Consider the following 22,915-nt stretch of genomic DNA (forward strand, 5'->3'; position numbering starts at 1 on the left):
CAACTTCGTCTGCAACACAGCTGTGTTGGTAATCCTCTGTTGCTCCTCATCACTGTAAAGAGAAATCTCAGCAAATAGATCTTAGTGTTAGCAAATTTAAAATAACAAACCCAATTTCTTCTTCCCCAGAAATCTTGGAGGTGTGTTTCTGCTGCTCTTGCGGGTGGGCCTGGGGTATTCGAGGGAGCATGCTGGGGTTGCCTTGGAAAGCGAGAGAGAGAGAGAGAGAGAGAGAGAGAGAGAGAGAGAGAGAGAGAGAGAGAGAGAGAGAGAGAAGCCCTCTCCTCCTCCAAATTTTCTTTTTTTGCAAGTGCTATACATACATACATACATACATACATACATACATACATACATATATATATATATATATATATATATATATATATATATATATATATATATATATATATATGGCTAAGGTTTTATATAGTCTAATATATGCTTTGGGTTTTGTGGGTTCTACACATGGCAACAAACAATCAACCTGGAGATTCAAAGAAGAGAAGAAAGAGGCTATGGAGGCAGAAGGAGCGGTTGTATTGAAGCGAGATCTCACTACAAGGGATTGGGCTCATACCCGCGCTCTTAGCCGCTAAAAATGACTTGTGAAAAAAAGTAGCGGGCCCGTGTATCAGCGCGTGTATTCTCGCGGCCAGAGACATGCGTGTAAAAACGCGTGTACAGTGCCTCTCAGACGCGCGTATACACGGGTGTTTAGCCGCGTTTTTTTTTTCAGACGCGTTAATACACGCCAGTATACACGCGTCTTATTCTATTAGACGCGGTTATACACGGGTGTATAGCCGCATCCTGTTCAGTTCCAATGTCCCAGCCGCGTTTTTACTTGCGTCTTTACACGCGTTTCTTTTATTTAGATGCGCTTATACACGCGTTACTGCCAGTTTATACGCGTGTATACACGCGTTATTTTCAGTGTATCCGCGCATATACACGCAAGTTTTAGCAGTTTTGACGCGTTTATACACGCGAACAGAGAGCAAAAAAAAAAAACCAGAGAGTGCTATTTGGTGCCTGAATACTGTTCCAGCATTCCAGCACCCAATAGCACTCTCTGGTTTAGGGTTTTTGGTGCATTAGACCATCCACGAAGAACATATGCACGAGGGAGATTAAGACAAGAACGACATGAATGCATACATTGTCATTACACGATTCAAGACAGCCATGAATGTAATACTATCGATCAATCAATTCAATATTACTATCAAAATTTCATACATGTATACAAGGGAGTCCATATCTCGAAGTAGCCCATGGCTTGAGTTTACAAAAAAATATATACAATCACATCCTAAATATGGAATGTGATACTACAAATCTGAGTACTACTCAGACCCAGATGATGACTCGGTGCTCCCCTCATGCTCAGATGAGCTCGCATCGGTCGGAATGTCCGAGGAGTAGTGCTCACGTCCACCCTCTGCAGCGGCGGCTGGTGGATCATCAGCAGCTTGTGCCTGTTCAAGTAATATATAGTATATAAGTATATATATATATATATATGCAATTCAATAAACCAAAACCATTCGTTACGAATTTTCAAGTACCTGTCGACCGTATGGTCTCATGGCCAACTCAAACTGCGCGTCCGTAATACGTCCCTCGGCTCTGAAGATGGCCCACGTGTCACGTCTGCTATGCCGGCGAGCATACGCAGTATCGTGGGTTGTGGGCTTCCTCCCCGTAACCCGTCGCTGTATCATAATCAACACAATTTGTAAGATTAAAACAATTCATAGAATCAATGAATTAAGTAAACAATCAAATAAAGTGACAGGATACTTACGAACTCTGCCTCCCATGACTCGACGCCGCCAGATCCGAAATGCGAAGATCCAACGGTCTCCATCTGGATCCGTCGTGCCTCCACATGCTGCCTGCTCTTCACGCCACCCTCTGCTCGTTTCTTTGCCTCCTTCCACTCGCGTTTGTGCGCAGTGGCAGGTTTCTCGGCAGGATAGCCACCCGCAGCTACATTTAGCCGGTCATCGTACGCGAGTTTTTTAAGGTGAGATCTTTTATTACTTAAGATCTCCCTTATTCGCGTCCTTCCCCATACATCCGAGAATGTAGCATGTGGGGGATTGGGGTACCGACTGTGTACAGCCTCTATCACCTCCCCAACTAATCGGCTATTTTGATCTTTAAATTTAATAAAACAATTTCTATATGAGTTTGATACTACCCCACGCATGTATTCCATTACCTCCCTCCCCCTCGCATCCATCACTATCCCGCCCCTATCCGTCACATCATAGCAAACCACTCTCTCCATCTCTCTCATCTCCTCCTCTTCCGAACTGTCTCCTCTAACTCTTCTCCCTCTATCTCCTCTCTCACCCCGTGCCCTACTACCTCCCCCACCTCCCCCACCTCCCCCACCAAAGCACCCGCCGCATCCTCCCCCACTCCCACTCTTCCTACTGCTGCGGGTGGAGTCACGACTGGGGGATTGTCTACGTGACGGTGGCTGTGAGCCCTGACGTGACGGTGGCTCTGAGGGAGCACGTGATGGTGGCTGTGAGGGTGTACGTGAGTGTGTCTGGGACGAGGTATGTCTCCTCGGTGGACGTGGAAGAGGAGAAGCTGCATGCCGTCTCGTCGGACTCGGAGGAATAGACGGCACTGGAGTGCCCTGGATACTCGCGACAGGGGTATAGACACCAGGCAGGGAAGGAGGGGGATGGACATACATATACTCTGTAAGCTCAACCGGACCAGGTTGGCGCCCAAAGTGATTCATCATCTCCATCAACCAATTGCTGTACGCAAATGGATCGGATGAAGAACCTGGAATATCCATAAAGAACCTGCAACAAACATCATCATGTACATCATGGGCTGTCTCTTGACTCACACATTGTCATTACACAAGTCAAATGCCTGCAAACCCTGAAATCTGAAACGCGGCAGTTTTCTGTCTGCAGAAACGCGTGTATACACCCGGCAAAAAACGCGTGTATATACCCGGCAAAAAACGCGTGTATATGCGCGTGGAAAAACTCTGCAGACAGGTTACACGCGCTCCTACACGCGTTCCTACACGCGACCTGCGAAAAAAATTTCTCGAAAAGACCGACCCCCCGACAAAAACAGAATGTCCTTACAAAAGGACCAGCCATTGTCGCCCCTGTCAGGATGCAGCAACCCAATCGTGTGCAAAAAGACAAACCCAAAGAGCAAAGAGCAAAGTAAACAAATCTGACAAAAGAGACAAGGCACAGGACAAAGTGACTCACCTCTGAAAAAGTGAGTCCTCTCTGCTCCTTCTCTGCTCCCTCCTTCTCCCGTGTGTGTGCTCCTTTCTCTGCTCCCTCTTTGCTGTTGGAAGAGGCGAAAACAGGCGCACTGTTGATTTCTAAGTTCAAAATCTATATTTGGGGAAGGCGGGCTATGTTTAGTTTAAATATGCCGCCGCGTTTATGGGTGCGTTTATGTTCGCGTATATAAACGCAGGTATATTCGCGTGTACATGATTGTAGCTGCGTTTATACACGCGTTTTGCAGATATTAGCCGCGTGAATACACGCGTTTTTTAGGAAGTAGCCGCGTTTATACACGCAAATTGTAGGAGATAGCCGCGTGAATACACGCGTTTTTGTGCTTTCATTAAAAATATATAATGAGTTTGTGTTTTCTGATTTGTACACAGGATGTCATCAACCTCTTCAAGCAGTTCTGAGGAAGATGAGACAATGCGTCATCGTAATCGCGATGTGTGGTTGGGACAACGGATCAAATGTATGTGTAATCGATGTCAAGGATGCATTGTACGAGCACGTCGAATTACCTTGAATCATATCTCCATGTATGGAGAATGGAATCAAACAGGTTTGGAGGTGAGTAGATGTAAATTGATGGTATTCAAATGACTCATGGTATCCAAATTAAATTAATAGAGTTGTAACATATAATTTGATAAATTGAAGCAGGATGCAGTACCACACCCTAACATGGTACCCTACGCGCGACGAGAGCACGTAAAGCGTCGACGAGATGATGCTGGAGCTTCGGGATCTAATGTCAGAGATGAGTGGGAAAGGGACGACAATAGCCCTGCACCTCACGAAGTTGTGGAAGAGGAGGTGCTTGATGATATGGTGCGAAATCTTTTTAAGGATGATCCCAAAGGTATGGACGACGATGATATGGAACAAGAGCATCTTTATAAAGCTTCATCGACACCGGTGTTTGAAGGGTGCACATTCTCAGTTTTACGTGCTTCCCTTGAACTACTTAATATACAAACAGTTTATGGATGGAGCAATGCAAGTCTTGACGCATTGTTGAAGTAAGCATTCTAACTTATAAATTTGAATTAGTGGTTTAAGGTTTAGGATTTAAGACTAATTATAATTGATGATATTGGATGCAGGCTATTGTCAAATATGCTTCCAAAGGAAAATAGACTGCCCACCTCAAGAGACATAGCGAGGCGCTATGTGACATCTCTTGGAGGACTGGATTATGATAAAATACATGCATGCGTCAATGATTGCATTCTCTTTCGTGGGACGCATAAGGAGGCTCTGACATGTCCCACTTGTGGTGAAGCAAGGTACAGAACAGATATGAAGAGTTTTGATGTACCTCGTAAAGTCTTGCGACACTTTCCTATAATTCCTCGCATCAAACACATGTTCAAGTGCAAATCTATAGCAGAGCTCATGTCATGGCATTCCTCACATCGATCGGATGATGGCATGTGGAGAATTCCCGCAGACACTCCTGCTTGGAAGCATATTGAAGATGAGTGGCCCAGCTTTAAAACAGAGCCCAGAAACTTGAGACTTGGCCTGGGTATGGATGGAGTGAATCCATTTGGTTTCAAAAGCACCGCGTACAGCGTGTGGCCAGTTGTGCTGGTGAATTATAACCTTCCACCATCAATGGCGATCAAGAAGGGACATCTTATGTTATCCCTTCTAATTCCAGGGAAACATAAAGTCAAGCATATGGATGTTTATCTTGAACCACTGATTGATGAGTTGGAGGAACTATGGAGAGGTGTTGCGGTGGTGGACATTAGTAGGCCTCCCTCCTCTCGACACTTCGACTTAAAAGCAGTGTTGATGTGGACAATGCATGACTTTCCAGGATACAGCGATTGTTCTGGTAAGACGTCTAATTACCTCCCTACTCTATTACTATTGGCTATATATATTAATTAGACGGTTTGACTTTATTATTCTAACTTTTATTTATATTTTAACAGGTTTGAAAACATCGGGTAAACATGCATGTCCTGTTTGTGGCCCTTCGTTAGTACATGAGTATGCTGATGGTTTGTGTAAGACTATATTCGATAATCATCATCGATTTCTCCCCTCAGATCATCCTAAATATGTTGCTAGTAAGAGTAACATTCCTCCACAAACACTTCGTGCAAAAGATTGGAAGCGTATTTGGGAGTCTACAACTATTCTTCCTCCAGATGGCATGAACAGGTATAGTGATGTTTTTTCAATCTTGTTTTGTGTAGTCTCTAATTGGATTAAAGGTCACATAGAGCAATCCCTTGTGCAGGTACTCCATTTTTTTCCGGCTGCCATATTGGACCCATCTTAAGATCAACCATCTTCTTGATCCCATGCACATCTTCAAGAATGTGGGATCTGGTATTTGGGAACATATTACTGGTAAACGAGACAATGTTAGCGTACGTGAGGACTTGCGGGTCGCAGGACGTATGCGTCAAGCTTGGCCACGAGAGGTGGGTGGGCACGTTCGTCTTCCGCCTGCACCATGGATTATATCAAAGAAAGAGGAGAAGCAGGTAAAGCAGGCCATCACCACTTTGCGTACTCCCACTGGATGCATGAGATCATTGAAGGGAGCCTTTACAACCACTAAGAAAAGAGGCGTTGAGCAACTATATGGGTTGAAGTCCCACGATTGGCACAAGATGCTTCAAGTAAGTGTTTTCCAAGTCTTGTACGTACGTTGAAATTAAATTTTGTAATGCCATAAACCATAAATGTGCTCTTATGTGCGCAGTTCATACTACCTACTAGCATCGACCATTGTGCGAATAAGAGTTTGAAAAAATGTATTTATAAGATGGGCGAGCTTGTGAGGTATGTAAAACCCATGCTCAGATCACCCTTCATTATACCTTGCAAAATGAACGTGCATGAGGTATAACGTACTATTTATTTATTTTTCAGATATGTTAGTTCCAAAGCAATTGATCCAGCCACGTTGGATGATGCGCGTGTTATGGCAGTGGAGGTGGTTTGTTTGGTAGAGGAGACTTTTCCGCGAACCATTCTCACAAGTCAACTACATCTCATTGTGCATTTAGTGGACGAAATTGCTTTATGTGGTACTGTGCATGCACGTTGGATGTTCTTCCTAGAGCGCTTCATGAAGACCTTAAAAGACTTTGTGAGGCAAAGTGCAAGGCCTGAAGGAAGCATGGCCGAGGGTTGGTTGATACAAGAGTCGCTTGTATATATTTCAGAATTTCTTGGTCAGGTGGACAGCTCTTTGCCACGACTATGGAGCAATGAAGAGGACTTGAGGATGACCTCTATTGTGCCTCAAGGAAAAGGACAGAGTAAAGTAATTGACAGAACGTTGATTGATGATCTCAATTTCACTTGTATCCTTAATAGTGATGTGATGAGCAGATGGGTTACAAGATATGAGGATGCAAAGACAAAAAGGCAAGCAGAAAGAGCTCTCTTTCGGAGGCAACATGGCTCTCGGAAGGCGTACCCTAAGCATCTAGCAACACTTCCGAATGATATCCATGTTGATTGGTTGCATGAGGAAATGGAGAGAGCAGAGAGTGACGAGGGGCTGCATATCACGGCGGAAGAATGGGAGTATGCACGAGGATGCATGTCAAAGGTACATAGAACTAATGTTTTGCATTAGTTGTAAGTGATTTTCTTTTAATATTTATTCACATTGCTTACACAAATATTGTTTCTATTTTGGTCCAGTGCACTATGTTCAATGCTATATGGTGTGAAGGCAAGCATTTTCGAACACAAAGAATTGATGAAAAGAGAAATACACAAGATTGCGGTGTCATTAGTAGCTTTGAGGGAGCTAATGGAAAAATGGATGATTATTGTGGCATAATCCAAGACATATTTAGGCTTGACTTTCGTCGCTTCTTTGTGTATGTTTTGGATGTCAAATGGCAAATGAACGTGGTGGAAAAAGGGCCTGATGCAACGATAAAACGCCATGCAAGTGGATATGTAACTATTGACTCTACAAAGTTCTGGCAAACAAAGAAAGATAGGCTCGTATTGCCACAACAATGTGAGCAGGTATGCATTTTTTTACTAATGTGTTTCATGTACATATATATCTAAGCTCGCGTACCCCTTGACTTTTGATATGCTAATTAATTACTGTACTGTGTGTATTTGAGTAGGTTATCTATCTACCAATGGTGCATGACATCAAATGGTGGTACGTCATCCCTATTGCACCACGTTCCAAAGTGATGTATAATACATTCACTGATATGGAGCATATGGAGGATGTAACAAGCCGCAATGAAGATGACGTCGAACATGCCATTGAAGATGTTGTGATCGATGATCAAGAAATAAGAGATGATCGTGATAAATGAGGATGAGCATGCCATTTCTCATGATCATGAGAATGACCCTACCATTGAGGATGATGGTGATGTTGATGAGGATGATCAGGACATCGATACCATTATCAATGGAGTACAGAATATCGATAGTGGAATAAATTTAATCGTAGCCTTACCAATTGATCAAATGGATATTGATGTTGATCGTTTGGCAAGGATGGATCTTATTGAAGATGAGATCGAACCCTAACCAATCCGTCACTGTATGTTCTAAATTGATGACATTTCCATCATCTCATATGCAATATGATTTATTCTTGAATATATTTCATTGTTGTAAATGCATGTAGTGGGATTGTGTAATGATGTATACTGTAATGTACTATGAGATGGTTTAAGGAAAATAGTTTTTAATTTTGTAAAGGAATTCAGTTTTTTTTCAGTTTTTCTCTGCCATGCGTGTATTAATCCGTGTATAGTAGCGTGTATTTATCCGTGTATAATAGCGAGTATTACCCCGTGAATATTATCGTGTATAGGTGCGTGTATTACTGCGTGTATATAGACGCTTTTATACACGCGTTTATTAATGCAAATATACACGCGAATTTAAATGCAAAAATACACGCGCCCGATTCTATTCAAATACAGGCGCGACCATACACGCGTTCGTAATTTATCGCGTGTATGAAACGCGTGTATGGCAGCATTGTCTTGTAGTGTCTCAGAGTTCATCTTCATCAAGGGGGAACAAATTCATTATGAGATTGCTAAATAGAAGCTAATGGAGGAATTAATATTTTTGTTGGCAATGTGTTGGTGTTAATGTTTGCCAAATGCATTGTAGTCGCAAGCTTGACAAGTAGTTGAGAAGCTCCTTTCTTTGGTGAATAGGGCCAAGGTGAGTAAGCACTAAATATATATAAGATTAACCACAACCCCACCTCCCTCCACGTGGGCAAAGGAGGTGGGGCTAGTTCAAAATAACCACTCCTCCTACAAGCCAGCCTGAGGAGGAGCCAAATCTCACATCTTCCAATGCAATCTATACAAGATTAACCACAACCCCACCTCCCTCCACGTGGGCAAAGAAGGTGGGGATAATTCAAAATAACCACTCCTCCTACAAGCTAGCCTGAGGAGGAGTCAAATCTCACATCTTCCAATGCAATTTTGAATTTCACATCTTTCTCATGAAATCTCACATCTCACATGAAATCTTTGTATACATGCTTACATACCTATAGATACACACACTTATATATATTATGTATGTATGTGTATCTATAGGTATGTAAGCATGTATATATAAATAGATTTATATGTATGTCGACGCACACACATGTATGTTCATGCACACACACACACACACAACACACAGACACGAGCACATGATACGTGCACACACACTCGCACGCATGGACACACGTGCAACATATAGAGATATGCACACTTGCACACATACTCAAGCTTGCACATACACACACAAACATATATATTATGTGCATGTGTAAGAGAGAATATACATACACACACACTTACATATATTATGTATGTATGTGTATCTATAGGTATGTAAGCATATATATATAAATAGATTTATATGTATATCGACGCACACACGTGTATGTTCATGCATACACACACACACACACACATAACACACAAACACAAGCATATGATACGTGCACACACGCATTCAAACACACATACACACACTCGCACACATGGACACACATGCAACATATAGAGATATGCACACTTGCACACATACTCAAGCTTGCACATACACACATGTGTATACATGCACACAAGCACATAAATACACTCACATACACAAGTACATGTGCACACACATGGACATGCACACACTCACGCACACACATATGCACCTGCACGTCCACACACATAGATGTACACACGAGTATATCACATGCTCACACACACGTACATGCAAACACTCGCTATGGATACACATATATAAAAACATACACACCATGTACACACACACACACACAACAAATACACATTAACACATACACACAATCAAGACACTTGCACAACACATGCACGTGTGAAGACATTACACAAGCATACATACGTGTGTATGTGCACACACAATCACATACATATGTATGCAAAAGAGAAGACAAAATACATTGTATATAAGATACACTAATTTAAGAGTGAACACACCTCATCATGCATCCCCACGTGTTAAAATTTAATATTAATTAAAAATATGTGTATATGTGTTTATTTATTTTATAAATACACAGGTATACGTCTCTGAATTGGCTATCACTATGACATATGCTTCATAATTTAGTGAGCGTGCTATTCTTGCTCCAATAAACAGTCAAGTGGATATTGTGAATAAGACAGCTTTGGATGAAATGCTTGGTGAGCCTAAGCAATATTTCAGTGCAGATTCAATTCTTGAAAATGATAAAAATTTATTCCTATATTCCACAGAAGTTTTGAACACAATCGACCTTCGAGACAGATATCCACCTCACTGCTTGGTTTTAAAGTTAGAAGCTCCTATTATTTTGCTTCGTAACTTGGATCCAAGACGTGGACTCTGTAATGGTACACGGATGATATGTAAGGTCTTTCACTCTAAAGTCTTGGAGACTGAAATCATCACTAGTACTAAAGTTGGTGAAAGAGTATTTCTTCCACGGATTACCTTTATATGAAGCGAGGCCCAACTACCATTCACCATGAGGCGGAGACAGTTCCCCGTGCGGCTGGCATTTGGCATGTCAATAAACAAATCACAAGGCTAAACCCTAAATGTCTTGGGGTTGTATTTGGTGACTCCAGTGTTTACTCATGGGCAATTGTATGTCGCGTTGTCACGAGCACGATCTCCTGATCATGCTGTGAAGGTGTTACTTGAGGATAACGCTAATGTGGAGTGTTCATTTGATGATCTTCAAAGTTATACACCTCTACAACAAAAAATATTGTTTATGAGGAGATCTTGATGACTTCAGAGTGACAAGTCAGGTTTCTTATTTAAGTTCTGCAATTTGATTAATTTTGTTGTGATTTCTTTTTTTATACATATTTGTCCATGGTAAAAGTATCTGACATGGTAATGGTCAATTACTATGATATTTTTGTTTTCGCTAAATCTACGAGACATGGATGTTATTTTGAGATATGTATATATGAAGTTACTTGAAATAATGTATTGTGTTTACTTAAAACATGACCTAAATTGGAGAAACTGAGCCTATTTTTTCTGGAACTCTACCTACCGCCGCAGCAACGCACGGGTCCAATACTAGTATTATGTAAATAATATGAATGACAATTCTTTTATAGAGGTAGTACAAGCTTTACAGGGGCTGGGATAGGTTGAGCTACTCTTAGGTTGATATGCGAGTACATACTAGGGTAACCTAGCAAATTTGGCATGTGGCAGGATTATTCAAGGAAAGACTTGAAGGAAGGCTGGCCAAAGTTTGGACCTGAGACTCGAAGATGGTATCTGAAGGAGAAGCAACCGGTTTATAGTTATTTGGCTTTGATAGAGAATCCTATTGGCATGAGAATGCAAGAGAATAATTAGCTTAAGCAAGCAAAAGATGAAATGAAGACACGCGCCCCGGTGAACTATTCTCGAGTCGCGCGTCGAACATCCAGTGTTCTTGGCCGTTTGGGCCATGCAGCTTGGCATAGTACTGCAGTCCCAAATTATGGAGGGTAGCAACGCAAGGTGCCTGCGATTCTCCTTACAGAAGGAGCAGGAGGTTATACTGACTCTCTCGAGCCAAGACAGCACCGTGCCAACCAGACACAACAATACAATGCGATTGTCACCCCAATACTTCACGGGGTGAAGTGCTTTGAAACACCTTTGCCTATATATAAGTGATAAGGCTTTGTTTGAATATATTCCATCTTCTCACACTACAAATTACTGATGTGGACGATCCGCTTTCTATATATTCCACGCAGCTTTTGTCCTTAGCAACATTGGTCATGGTGGATCGTAGCAAGTCATGATAGGCTTGGATCTTGGATAGATGTCTTTTGGACTTCTCAAAGGCTTGTTAAGACTCCCGACCTCGGACATAAGCGTGTGATTTCGAAGATGCTTTTCTTGTTGGCAATGATTGTCCTCGACATAGGTTGGGTTTTCTTCAATAGAACTCCATCCAGGCCACACAAAATTGAACCAAAACCATAGAAGAACTCTTTAATACCACAAAACTTGATTCTTTGTGCATATTAAGAGGACCTTAATGCACAACATAACCAAGTGTGAGACTTGAGCAAATGAATGAAACTAGCAACAGATCAAAATAAACTCTCACACAAATGACCACAGGAGAAACCCAAACATATATTCTCAACTTCAACAAGATAATCAACAACTATATAATCTACAGCCACATCTTGCAGGATTCAATTGTCTAATACAACTAGGAAATGCTTGTGAGCAATCCTTAATCTGGCCCAAGTTCCAACAATATTGCACTCTATGATGGTCTGGGACACAATCTCCCACACATAACCCTCAACCACTCCTAGAATCCCCCACTCTAGATAGATCTAAGTGTTGAACAATCACCCATTGTCTTCTACACAGAACAAGCCCAGAGATAGCTAACTAGCTTTACTGCATTCTTCACATCCACAATCTTCATCGCAATCTCTCGGCAAACTCTTCTTTACCACACAGAAGCTTCCACAATGCTCTCTACACAATCCTTACTCAATGCCAAAATGCTTACCCCTTTCCTCTTGCGTAACTACCCTCTATCTCCATACATACCCTCACCTACTCTACCCCAATCTGGTCGGCTATTCACCATGCAATAGTCCTAACAATAGCTTATTACAACTAGTTACAAGTGTACAGAAATCCATGCATGAATCCTATGTTTCCTAAGGTCCTTAACCATACCTAATTTTCTATTTTCTTCTATTAGGGTTGGACACAAGATCACTAGAGATGGATTAAGCATATGACCGAGTTCAGAAAGTTCAGGCCTAGCCTATACCGCAAAATAGTGAAAAAACTTCGTTCTTTTCTTGGTTTTGTTGTTTTTCTGGAATAACAATTTGGATATCGCCTTCAAACTTTTGAGAGATAAAGTCAAGGAAGCACCTATCTTAGCATTACCCAATCCTTAGTCAGCCTTACGTTCTTGAAACTGATGCCAATGACTATGCAATCGGGGCTGCTCTATTTCAAGATGGTAGACCTATTGCTTTCGAGAGTAAAAAGCTGGACGACACTCAATTTCGTTGGCCAACCATTGAAAAGGAGCTTTATGCTATGATTCACGCTCTCAAGGTTTGGAGACATTATTTATATAGCTCCAATTTTGTGGTATTGACTAATCATCAGTCAATCAAGTATGTGTATGATGCCGATGATTTGAGAGGAAGGAAAGTTTGATGGGCTAAATTAATGCAAGATTTTAATTTTGAGATTCATTATAGAAAAGCGTCCATGAATAGTGTTGCAGATGCGCTTAGTCGAATTAGAGAGGTGAATACTTTGTCGTTCACCGAGATTTCTACTGACTTATTTCACTCATTGAGAGGGCTTTGCAGAGCAGGACTAATAGTTATTTTGGTCCATTTTGGCAAAAGATCCAGGACGGGAGCTCATTGATTGACCAAGACTCAATGATTGAGCAGTCTACCATTCAAGCTGTAGGAGGTCAGCGGATGTTTCAGAATGGTTTACTATTCCGTAATGACCAAATTTGTGTACCACAGATCCCGGACATTATGTCCAAGATTCTTAAGGAGTGTCACGATGCCCCTTTTTGATGGACACCCTGGGGTACAGAGAACATTATCATTAGTGAAACACACTTTTTATCGGCCAAAGATGAAAGGGTATGTAGAAGATTATGTTCTCTAGTGTCAAGTTTGTCAAGCAAATAAAGCTGAACGCTTTAGACAGGCTGGGTTGTTGCATCCTTTGCAAATCCTAGGTAACAAATGGGAAAGTATTTCCATGGATTTTATCAGTGGATTGCCAAGAACAATTCAAGGCCACAATTCTATTTGGATTGTGGTAGATCGCTTCACAAAAATGGCTAGATGTTTACCAACACGGAAGACCATTACAGCTACGTAATTAGCACGGTAGTTTATCGAGCAATTGTTTAGACTGTACGGGTTACCACATGACATAGTTAGTGATAGGGACTCCAAGTTTACCCCAGTGATTTTTGGAGACTTGTTTTTGAGAAGTTGGAAACAACTTTGAATTTGAGTTCCTCAAATCATCCTCAATCTGATGGTGGGGTGGCTAGACTGAAAGAGAATCAGATTTTGGAGGATATGCTTTGAGCATATATATCCAAAAGGCTGAGTTCATGGGAGGATTATCTTCTTATGTTAGAATTTGCATATAACAGTAGAAGCATATGAGTACAAGTTTTAGTCCTTTCATACTTATGTATGGTTTTCGACCTAGATCACCTGTTATAGTGGGATTCTCAGGACTTCAGCATGATGCAACATGTAATTTTTTGCAAGATATGCAAGAAATGTTACAAGTTGCGAAAGAATCTATTAGAAGTGCTCAAGGCAGAGACATTTTATTCTAATAGACATCTTTCACCTAGAGAGTTCTCTGAACGAACAATGGTGTATTTGCAAGTTCCGAAAGATTTTGAGACTTTACGGACAGGTCGATCTCCGAAATTATCCCCTAGATATTGTGGACCATTTCATATTACACGACGGATTGGTTCAGTCACCTATGAATAGGATTTTCCTTCTCATGTGAAGTGTCCACAACAATAATTCGAAGTGGAGTGTCCACAACAATATATTTCATCTTCTCACACTACGAATTATTGTTGTGGACACTCCACTTTCAAGACTTGATATCCTACCTTTGTTTTCGAGGATGAAAACTCTTCCAAAAGGGGGGGGTAGTGTCAAGACACGGATAGGACTAGGCGAGGGGCGGTTCAGGGGAGTCCGGACATGTATGGATGGCCAAGGCTATTTTAGTCAGGTAGGGTTCCTATATCCGCGGCAGTCGGGTGGAGAGTTTCCCTATTCTCTTCTAGTAGTTTTCATGGAGGTCGCAGGATGATCTCACAACATCTTCCTTGATAACATTGTTTGTTATCATTCACATGTAAAAACATTCTCTTCTTTGAAAATAGAAAATCTTGGAACCTTTTTACTTTTTTTGAGATTTACAAATACAAGCTCCAAAATAAAGCCTTTTCTTGTTTAAAAAAGTATTTGACCATAGAGATTAGTATTTCTTAAAATGTGTATTAAATGCACGAACCCCACAAGGACCATTTGATGGTAAGATGGTTTATTTCTTACAATAGTAAGACGATTTTGTAGTTTATAATATCTCATATATGAACTATTGCCAAGCATGGAAGCACTAAATCATCTTTATAATATCTATTGCCAAGCATTGAAGCACTAAATCATCTTTTCTCAACTAGCTCTTTTCAATCAATGATGATCACCACATGCTTATGCCCAAGGTCCATAGTCTAACCACCCTTTGAGAAGTCCAGAGGACATCTATATTGTAGAGGATTAAGGGGTCTAGGATCCAAGCCTATCGTTACTTGCTACAGTCCACTATGACCAATGTTGCTAAGGACAAAAGCTCCATGGAATATATTGAAAGTGGACTATCCACAACAATAATTCGTAGTGTGAGAAGATGGAATATATTCAAACAAAGCCTTATCACGACCTACCTTTAAAAAGGCAAATGTGTTTGCTTGTCCGACGTGAAGTATTGTTGTGTCTGGTTGGTCCATGCGGGGAGGCATGGTTGAGAGTCAGTATAATCTGTAAGGAGAATCGCATGCACCCAAGCTAACCACCTTGCTTTGCTGGCCTCCATAATTTGGCGTTAGAGTGCCGAGCTGCATGCGCCAAATGGGCAACAACAACACTGGAAGTTCGAGGCACCACTCAAGATCTAATCATTGGCCTCTTTGCTCGCTTTTACTCTTAGTAATCCGAGACCCTCAGGTCAGTTTCTCGTGTTGCTGTGTAGGTCACCAGTTGAATGGCACATACATGAATCGACATTATCATTGGCCAAAGACATTAGAATATACAACACAACCCTTGAGACAGCTTTTTTGATGTATCGGAGTGCCAACACGTAGTTGTGTCTAGATAGTTTTGAATTTTGAAGTAGGTAAGTTGCATTGGGCTAATACCTGCAACCTGTAATTTCTGCAGTCTTGGCCGGTCCCCATACATCTGAATGTATGACATTTAATGGATTTGCACTAATATGCTTTTCATGTGGGAAAGCATGTTTGGCCTACCTACCAAGCTGGCATGCTTCACATACTTTGTGCATACCATCAACCTTCAACTTTGGCAAACGTGCAATAATATTTTGGGACTGCATAGACTTGAGTTGTTGTACATTCACATAACCAATGCGCTTGTGCCATATGTCAATATTTGCAAACACACATGTTCCATGTGCAAACATGTCTACCTTTACTTTAGGCATGTTCACATCCAAAGTAAACATCCTGCCATTTTTGTTACCCTTTACAACCAAGCAACATTGATTTTTGAAGTTTTCCACAAAACATCCTTGAAGATTAAACCTCACTTGCAGAACCTGTTCAACCATCTGTCCGAAAGAAACTAGGTTCTTTGTAATATTTGGAACACAAAGTACATTTACCAAATACTTCATTTAGCCATCCTACATAGACAATAGCACTTTACCATCATGCACAATGGGATTCACAATATCATCACCTGTCTCTACAGAACTTGGTTTTTCCATTTTTTGCATGTATCTAAACTAATCAACATGACTGATTAAGTGGTCATGCATAGAAGTATGCATGAAAGATTATTTTTTAATTATAAAAGTGTTACTTCTATCATTTTTTATTTTCATGCATATAAGTATGCATAAAAGATTTTTTTATTATAAAAGTGTTACTTTTATCATATTTGATTTTCATGCATAAAAGTATGCATAAAAGATTATTTTTTAATTATAAAAGTGTTACTTTCATCATAAATGATTTTATGCATAAATTAGATGCATAAAAGAAATTCTTTTATATTAAAAGAGTGATTTTCATCATAAATGATTGTATGCATAATCATATGCATAAAAGATAATTTTTTATATTAAAAGTGTGATTTTCATCATAAATGATTTTATGCATAAATAGGATGCATAAGAAAAATTCTTTTATTCTAAAAGTGTAATTCCTACTAAATTAGATTTATGCATGGAAAGATGCATAAAGAAATCTATTTTTAGTTCAAAAGAGTTATTCTCATCAATTTTGATTTTATGCATGGGAGGAAGCATAAAGAAATCTATTTTTAGTTCAAAAGAGTTATTCTCATCAATTTTGATTTTATGCATAGAAAGATGCATAAAGAAATCTATTTTTAGTTCAAAAGAGTTATTTTCATCAATTTTGATTTTATGCATAGGAAGATGCATAAAAGATTGAATTTTAATTCAAAAGTGTTAGTCTCCTTAAAATGGAATTTATGCATAAATAGATGCGTAAAGAAATCTTATATCAAAAATAAAAATTCTCTTGTATTCTATAAATAGATATGAGGATGTGAAACGAATCAAATATATGAAAATGAACGAGGAATAGATGGAGATGTATGTATGTGAAAGAATGGAGGTAGCTATATGTATGTGAAAGAAATGATGTAGATGTGGAATGTGGATATGGATGTATGGATGTGAATGTGAATGTGGATGTGGATGTATGTGAATGTGAATGTAGATGCCGAATGTGGATATGGATGTATGGATGAGAATGTGAATGTGGATGTGGATGTATGAATGTGGAATGTGGATATGGATGTATAAATGTGGAATGTGCGTATGGATGTATGGATGAGAATGTGAATGTGGATGTGGATGTATGAATGTGGAATGTGGATATGGATGTATGAATGCGGAATGTGGGTATTGGATGTATGGATGTGAATGTGAATGAGGATGTGGAATGTGGATATGGATGTATGGATGAGAATGTGAATGTGGATGTGGATGTATGAATGTAGATGTGGATGTGGATGTGCATGTGGATGTGACAATGGATGTATGGATGTAGATGTGAATGTGGATGTACGAATGTGGATGTGTGTGTGGAATAAGGAATGCAAATATGGATGTGAATGGATATGAAGTCTATATGAGCGAATGAATGAGATGAGATGTCATGTGAATCAGAATGTGAATGAATAATATAAGATCTGAACGAATGAGATATAATAAGAAATGGATGTAATGAGACGTAATGTAAATTAAGAAAGATAGGAATGGATGTTATGTGAAGTGAATGAATCTGATGTGATGGGATGGAAAATGATGTATCTAGTCAAGAATGGATACACATATGATTTGGAATTGGATTAAGTAAATTGGATTGATGTGGAACAATCTGGAAAGATGTGAGTTCATTATAGAAACTGTAATTGTGACCTGTTTGTAAATGACTGTTTTATGTCAAGAATGCTGGGGAAGCATTTTGACCATCTTGTGATTAAGGTCGTGTGGAGACCTAACTGATAAAGTTGCAACTGCTGTACGGAGAGTCAATGGAGGACGTCTCGCGTAGCAAGGTCGACCGAGGTCTTGACCAGCCTCGGTTCGATTTAAATGGTGAGCTTCCGGTATAGTGGATTAGGGACCAAGGAAGCAGCCTATGAGTGAAGCGCTAGGTGACCTGTGAAGGATCCTAGAGGGTGCTAACCATACGGTGCTGGGGCTCTGGGTCGCCAAAGATACCCACACGTGCGTCGTGGAAGATATTGGAATAAGGAGTAAGAGTTGTTTTCAGAAACCGGGCATGGATCTGGTTGATTGACCTTGCTGGTCCTCAATGGATGAGTCCATGGCTCTTTTATATGGATCTGTTGGTTGACCTTGCTGATCTTCAACGGAGATTCTATCTTGATTTTTATAAGTGATTATATTGCCGAGTACTATGAGCTAGGAACTATTGAAAAGGCCCCTGATGAGTGAACAGGTGGTGAGCGTTCTGGTTGCTAATGATGCCATAGATACTCTGATGAAGGAATGATTGAAAATTAAGATTCAACCGAATATTTTGGAGGATTGTGATCAGTGATACTATGGTTTCATTAAATGATTGTTTTAAAGATGACTGAATCTGTGAAAAAGGCAATTTCATATTGGGTGTGTAAGTGGTGTGACTAGTTTTATGTTTGCATGAACATCTGGCTAGGGGACCTGGGAACTCTTTTCCCTGGTACCCGGGACAAAACCTAACCAAATTCCTAATTGGATCCCATCACTATAGTGGTTGGGCGGTTGGCTAACCCATGGGACTGGATGGGGTTAGGCTGGACTGATGGATCCGTAAATCAAGATGACTCAATTTCTGCTTAGTTCAATAGATAAAGTAGATCCCGGACAAAAATTGTTCTATGGAAAAGAATCAACGGCTGTGCCTCTCAATGAGGAAAAAAGCGTTGATCTCTATGATCCAAGTACAGTCTTTTTCCTTGATCTGACTATGGGACTTACGGGTTCGGTCAGATGAGCTCAGTTAAGGCTTTTGACTACGTTAGGGAAAAGTTATCCTGGTAGAATCGCCCGTGCTTTCCGGGCAAGAGAAGTTTTTCCGAGTTCGGTTTGGAAGAATCGAGGAATTAGTCACCTGTCCGGATATCCGTGGGTGAGGCCCCAAGTGTGGGACCCTGCCCCATGCACGGTGGGGACAGGGACTTCACACATTCATTTACATCACATCCATTTACATCCATCACATCACATTCATTTATATCCATCACATTCATTTCTTCATATCCACCACATACATTCTCATAACCATCCCATCACATACATTCACATCCATTCTTTTACATACTCATTTACATCCATTCTTCACATACACATTCACATTCATTCTTTCACATACATTCACTCACATCCCATATCATTCATTTACATCCTAATTCACATGACATCACATCTCATCCATTCATTCACATCTATCTAATTCACATCACATCTCATCACATCTATTCACCTCACATCTCATCACCTCACATCACATCCATTCATCCGTTCATTCACATCTATCAGATTCACATCACATCTCATCACCTCATATCACATCCATTCATTCACATCTATCAGATTCACATCACATCTCATCACATCTACTCACCTCACATCTATCAGATTCACATCACATCTACTCACCTCACATCTCATCACCTCTATTCACATCACATCCATCCATCCATTTATTCACATCTATCAGATTCACATCACATGTCATCACATCTGCTCACCTCACCTCACATCTCATCACTTCTATTCACATCCATCCATCCATCCATTCACATCTATTTGATTCACCTCACATCTTATCACCTCTATTCACCTCACATCTCATCACCTCTATTCACATCACATCCATCCATCCATTCATTCACATCTATTTCATAGAATTTAAACATAGAATTTAAGAGAATTCTAATTTTGATATAAAGATTCTTTACGCATCTATTTATGCATAAAAATCAACTTCAATGGGAATAACACTTTTATAAAAATCCTTTTATGCATCTATTTATGCATAAAAATCAACTTTAATGAGAATACCACTTTTGAAATAAAAATAATACCTTTATCCATCTTTCTATGCATAAAAATCAATTTTAACGAGAATAACACTTTTTGAAATAAAAATAAATCCTTTATGCATCTTTCTATGCATAAAATCAATTTTAATGAGAATAACACTTTTGAAATAAAAATATATCCTTTATGCATCTTTCTACGCATAAAATCAATTTTAATGAGAATAACACTTTTGAAATAAAAATAAATCCTTTATGCATATTTTTACGCATAAAATCAATTTTAATGAGAATAATACTTTTGAAATAAAAATAAATCCTTATGCATCTTTCTATGCATAAAATCAATTTTAATGAGAATAACACTTTTGAAATAAAAATAAATCTTTTATGCATCTTTCTATGCATAAAATCAATTTTAATGACAATAACACTTTTGAAATAAAAATAAATCCTTTATGTATCTTTCTATGCATAAAATTAATTTTAATGAGAATAACACTTTTGAAATAAAAATAAATCCTTTATGCATCTTTCTATGCATAAAATCAATTTTAATAATTAATATCAGTGATATCCATGCATATTCATAGGTGAATATGTACATGGAGTAATTAGAATATTTCTTTTAGAATGCGCAAACGGTGGGAATTATTCTTTTGGAATAACATAAGAACAAACTTTCTTTTCCATAAAATTCTGGAAAATTTTGCCATAACCTCCTTTGTATGGCTGACCATTTCTCATTTTTATCATTCTAATTTCAACCTAAATTAACCCAATCTAGATGTATAGGACTCTAATCTACTCAATTTTAAGAATTCAAGAGAGTAAACAATAAGAAAAGTTTAATTAATCATTTAACTAATCTTTCTAGGATTAAGAAAGGTTGAATTGTAAAGAAGAGAAGGGGGTGGTCTTTTTCTCAAAGGCATAGCATTTGAATTTAATTCAAGCAACTGTAAAATAAGAAAATCAAGAAAATTCAAGCAACTGTAAAATAAGAAAATCAAGAAAACCATCGATTTAAAATTAAAAAAGTAAGAAAATTTAGCTTACATGGAGTTGTAAGCTTTCCTTTGGCTTGAGGGATTGAGGGTTCTACTCTTGTTTGAAGCAAGAGTGGCCACCAATTTCTTTGGAGAGGATTAGGCCAAAAACAATTGAATTATAAAAAAAATTCAATGTCAATGGCTCAGGACAGGAGCAGAGTAACAGTGTATAAACACCATTAATCTTTTACAAAGGGAGAGGCTTCTATTTATAGGAAAAGTGAGCCTCTAACCAAGCAAACTGATTCTAGAATTTTCCAGATCAGCTTGGTCAATTTTTGACCATTTTTAGATTAGTTTAGCTTACTTTTTGGATCTAGTTGAAACAGGAGACATGAGAGATAAAAATATCTCATTATTTTTGAGTTTCAAACTCCTCCACAGATGTGAAATTGGTGCCTCCTTCATGAGGGGAGATCCCCACACTGAGATGTCAAAAATACATCATTTCCTCTAAATGTCTCTTAATTTTTATCTAATAAACCTTGTACTCAATCAACTCTTCATCTTATGTGAGCATTTACTCATTTTTGGGAGTTTTTCTTTTATTCTTCAATTTATCTCCTCGCTACATTTGGATTAATCTTATTGGTTCATAGGAACCTTAATTGGAGCATAATTCAAAATTTTTTGAAAATCTGGACCCTTAGGCTAAGATCCTTTTTACCTATTTTCAATTAATTCCGGAAAGTTCTTGTTGAATTTCTGTTTCAAGGGAAAGAATTTTAGACACTAGGAGGATTTCTATATCAAAAAATATCTCAATTTTGAAGTACCTCCCTCTAGACATTTTCTCTCTCCAGGCCAAAACAGGGTAAAACAAGATCTTTCTTTTATTTTTGAGAGGGGAATAATTTTAAGATAAAAAAGGGAGGTACTTACACCTACACACCTCAAAAGCTGGAGGGAGGAATCTTACACCGAGTTTCGAACTCCAAGCTCATCCACCACTTATATGCTTTACCTCCTAGATTTAAGCTCGATTCAAGTGCGCGTATCTCCTCTGGAGTGTGATGCAATCAATGCAAATCCTACCACTTTTGTAAAAAAAAATTTGAACACATCCTTATTACGTTTTTTCTCCTCCCCATTAAAGGTCAGAGGTTTTAAATCTTTTAGAATAGGAGCAGCATCTCCAGAGTGATATGTACCAACATTCATATTTCTTGTTTGGGCAAGAGCCACTGGCATCCCTCCCACTGAAGAACTTACAGTGGTAGAAGCTTATATATTATCTTTCAAATCCTCAGAGGAGTATCTTATCGTACTTGGACTCAATGTCCAATGTATGGGACTATAGAGCCTTAAACTACTTAGTGCTGACTAAATTATCATCAAATAGATCGTCGTCGATCATCGTAACATCAGGATCGGCCAATGCCTTCTCCGTGTCTGACAAATGATTGGGATCTCCACTTACGGATTTATTAGGGTTATTAGACTCTATGTGAACCCTCTAAATGTGATACAAGAGAATAAACACAAGCACAAACCTCAAGTCCAAGCTCTAGGAAAGCAATCGAATTGTTAGCTCGAAGCGGAATCATGGAATCATCGGTGTGGTATGAAAAGCTGAGAGTTGTCATGGTGAAATACCTCCCGAGCTTCGTAAAAACAACCCAGAACTGCTCTTAGAAAAAGGTGAAGGTTGTCGTGGTGCTCTGTCCAA

At 39.3% G+C, this 22,915-nt stretch overlaps 1 protein-coding gene across 1 annotated transcript in view; it reads left to right on the plus strand.

The window, feature by feature from the left end:
- The window catches only part of LOC147609001 (uncharacterized), a 229,163-nt gene that overhangs the window by 143,069 nt on the left and 63,179 nt on the right, over positions 1-22,915 (plus strand). The window lies entirely within an intron of this gene.

Source organism: Cibotium barometz, chromosome 52 (assembly GCF_041138505.1).
Source record: "Cibotium barometz isolate CiBa-2024 chromosome 52, ASM4113850v1, whole genome shotgun sequence".
Lineage (NCBI taxonomy): Eukaryota > Viridiplantae > Streptophyta > Polypodiopsida > Cyatheales > Cibotiaceae > Cibotium > Cibotium barometz.